Consider the following 4,042-nt stretch of genomic DNA (forward strand, 5'->3'; position numbering starts at 1 on the left):
AGAATGAAGCTCCTAGAAGATTTTTAATATGTCATCTTTATCCATTCCCTCCCACGTGATTTGAGAAAGGTAATGATTTAAAAAATATTTTTAAAAAAGTTCTCCTTTGATCAGAGAGTAATTCCTAATATGGTTCTTATTCAGTCCTGGGGAAGAGAAAACTTAAACAACCATACATACATATGAAGATGGCCTATAGGAAGATCTATGAGTGTATCATAACCTCATCCCTAGCAACTACTTTCCACATTTCTCTAAGTTGATAAAGGTCCTCTTTTCTCCCAATCCTAGAACTGCTGATCATAGGAATTTCCTCAGTGCAGCGTCCCCAAGGGAGCTACCTCTTGGACACCCTGCATTCTCTCTTCTTTGCTTCTTCCTTGTATGAGCAGAAATACTTCATTGTTGTGGTACACCTGGGAGATCCTGACTCCAAATGGCTTGATAAAATGACCTCCAGCATCTCCATCCTCTTTAAACAACATATCCAGGCCAGGCAGCTAGTAGTGATCAATACTCCTCGTGAAAGCTATAATCCTTTGAAGAACCTTAAGAAAACCTTTAATGACACCTCTGCCTATGTAGCTTTTCGCTCCAAGCAGAACATGGATTACGCCTTCCTCATGAACTTTGCTACCAACCACTCTGACTACTTCCTGATGCTTGAAGATGATGTAAAATGTGCCCCAGAATTTGTCACCCAGATTGTCACCACGCTCTCTGCCTGGGAAAGGAAATTTTGGGTGATTCTGGAGTTCTCTCAGCTGGGCTTCATTGGAAAACTCTTTCACACGAAAGACCTCCCTTATTTTGTTCGTTTCCTTCTCCTCTTTTACCAAGAAAGGTCCTGTGATTACCTTTTGTCCCATTTTCGTGAACTTCGCATGCAGCAGAAACCAATCCGATTTTCCCCCTCCCTTTTTCAGCATGTGGGCAGTTACTCATCCTTTGATGGCAAATTCAATATCCTCAAAGATAAAGAATTTGAGGACGATGACATTGGCCTTCCCAGTAACCCTGCTGCCACCATTTATACCAACCTTAATGTCATCAATAACTCTCTCCTCATGAATGCCTACAGCTTTGATAAAAATTTCTTTTATAGCAAAGAGGTTAAGGCTGGCAGCCATGTGACTGTGATTTTGGACAGGCCTGCTACAGTGTACCGAGTTCAAGTGCTGACTGGCTCTAAAGTAAAGAGGAAGAATCAGCTAAAAGAAGGGCAAGTAGAACTGGGCTATGACTCTACCAATCTGATCCATGACTGCGATGACTATATTCTTCTGGGGATGCTAGAAAATGGCATCTTGAATAAGCAAGTATTATCCGAAGATTCTGGGAAGAAGGTAAAATGTGTGAGATTGCTTGTAACAGCCACTTTACCCTGTGGATTAATAGTCAGAAACATCAATCTCTGGGTTAAAGAAAATTTAAATAATATACAAAAAGCCATTGGGGTTTCTGGGAGTGAGCAGGTTGGAAGTAGAGTCTACAGAGGTAACAAAACATTAAAGTCTTAAAATTGGCAAGGGACATGTCTTTCTGGGTCCTTTCAGGAATCTTTTATTTAGTTGTAGATTGATACAATGACCTTATTTTATCTATCTATTTTTATGTGATGCTGAGGATTGAACCCAGTGCCTAGCACGTGCTAAGCGAGCACTCTACCACTGAACCACAACCCCACCCAAGGAATCTTAAAACAGAAGACAAAGCCTGTTGAAAGCCAGAGTGAAGGTATCATCCTCTTGACCCCAGAGAGTCATGGGTAGAAAGAGGGGGCTTGTGAAGACCTTCTCTGGTTTCCTATCCCAAAGAGTCTACCATTCTTTCCTGAATCAAGAACACAAGTCTTGGGCTGGGGATGTGGCTCAAGCGGTAGTGCGCTCGCCTGGCATGCGTGCGGCCCGGGTTCGATCCTCAGCACCACATACAAACAAAGATGTTGTGTCCGCCGATAACTAAAAAATAAATATTAAAATTCTCTCTCTCTCTCTCCCTCTCTCATTCTCTCTTTAAAAAAAAAAGAAAAGAAAAAAGAACACAAGTCTTCTAAAACCCATGAGAAGAGCTGGGGTTGTGGCTCAGCAGCAGAGCACTGGCATGTGCGAGGCACTGGGTTCAATCCTTAGCACCACATAAAAATAAGAGTATTGTGTCCTACAACTAAGACATAAGTAAATAAAATAATAAAACTTATAAGAATATGCAAGTAAGGGGCATGTGTGCAGTCCAGGTTTGATCCTCAGCACCACATACAAACAAAGAAGTTGTGTCCGGCAAAAACTAAAATTATAAATATTAAAATATTCTCTCTCTCTCTCTCTCTCTCTCTCTCTCAAAAAAAAAAAAAAAAAAAAAGAATATGCAAGTAGGATCAACTGATGCGCATATCACCAGACTCTTGACAGCAAATGAGAAAAGACAAAGGGTCCTTCCACCAGCCAAGAAGTTGACTCACAAAAGGGTGAACTTCCTTTGTGACAGGGAAGGGTAAATTTGCCAGGAACATGACTATTTTCCCTGGGCCTTATATTTCCACTGTAAAGTACTCGTTCATTCAACAGATACCTATGGAGTGCCTTCAATGGTTAGTTAGAATCCTGTTCTACGTGGTCACCCAAACTGCCAGAGGATGCCTTTAAAATAGCATTTCAATTATTAAATATAATTTAACATGATTTTTTGTAGCTCCTGTCTCCCTCAGAGCCTTATTAATGGGACTCTGGGTAACTTGAATATTTCTGACAGGAAAAAGTGTAGATGTCTTACTAAATTCAGATGTTTTACTAATGCCTTCACCTTAGTTTGAAATATTCCCAGAAAGATCTGAGCTCTGAGCTCAACAAGGATGCAGTGTTTAAGCAGTGGTTTTTCCCTAGTTTGAAAACTATAATCCATGAAAAAAGGAAAAGGAAAGGAGCATTTTAGGAGACTTACTTGAGAAAAACTCAAATCAAAAGCCAGAGTATCTACATGAGTTATAACCAGAGTGGTTAGAAAGAGATGGAGAATTTAGAAAAAGGAGGATGGAATGGAAATAAGAATAGGAGATAGAACTTCTTGGGGCATCAGATACAGGGGAATGGGGCAAGTGCATATGGCAGTCATGAAGGTGCCATGATTGATTGACAGACCCAGGTCTGTTGAAGGCCACAGCTGAGTCAGGATGATGCATGGCATTTTTGCCAGAAGTAGTAGTTGAGAGGTGATGCCAGCGAGCCATTAAGATGATGACTTTTGAGTTCTCACGGAGTTCCTGTTGAGTTCCGGTTGAGGTCTCAAGGGGATTCCTGAAGAGTTGGCATTGGTTGGGGAAGTGCCGGAGGAGGGATTTCCGGTTGGTGGTTCCTGGAGGAGCCACGTGGGTGGCATTCTGGAGAGTTCCCGGGGAGCGTGTGTGGAGTGTGCTGGTGGAGTTCAGAAATAAAGTTTGTTCCTGCTTCAGTGGCTCGTGATTTGTGCCCAGCCAGACTGTGGCATAGGTCTTCCCTCTGGATCTACCTCAGTGTTGGGTGTCAAGGCCATGCTTCCCATAGACTATGCCTGACCACTGCAGGCTACTAAGCCAGACCCATTTGGCAAGATGGGGAAGCCCTCTAACTTGAAGACTCTGAATCAATCTGGGGTATCTTGAAACCACACTAAAGTGGTGGACTCTTCCTAGTCACCCTCCATTCTCTGTCTCTTTCAACAGTTGTCACACCTTCATCAACCAAAGCCTCTCCCTGCCGCCTTCTCCCTCTACTAATAAATCTCTAATATGTCTAATTCTGGTTTTGTGTCAGCTTCTTGGGAGGTGTGAAGTAATACAAGTTCAACCAAGAGCAGTCTAAGAAAGCAAACAGTAAGATGAGGATTTGGGACTGGCTTACTCGCAACCCTCGGAGATTAGATTATGGTTAAAATGAAGTCATAGAGGTTAAAGTGTGCATATCATCACTATGGTCAAAATAGATAGGCAGCCAATAAAGCCCCACCTAATTTCTACAAACAAAAACCAACCAACCAAACAAAAACAGTAAGCTAAGGCTGAGGGCAG

The 4,042-nt window shown here is 42.2% G+C and overlaps 1 pseudogene; it reads left to right on the forward strand.

The window, feature by feature from the left end:
- Positions 1-449: 449 nt before the first annotated feature.
- On the forward strand, positions 450-3,751 carry LOC143412109 (alpha-1,3-mannosyl-glycoprotein 4-beta-N-acetylglucosaminyltransferase C pseudogene; annotated as a pseudogene).
- Positions 3,752-4,042: the final 291 nt, after the last annotated feature.

The sequence above is a fragment of the Callospermophilus lateralis genome, chromosome 13 (assembly GCF_048772815.1).
Source record: "Callospermophilus lateralis isolate mCalLat2 chromosome 13, mCalLat2.hap1, whole genome shotgun sequence".
NCBI lineage: Eukaryota > Metazoa > Chordata > Mammalia > Rodentia > Sciuridae > Callospermophilus > Callospermophilus lateralis.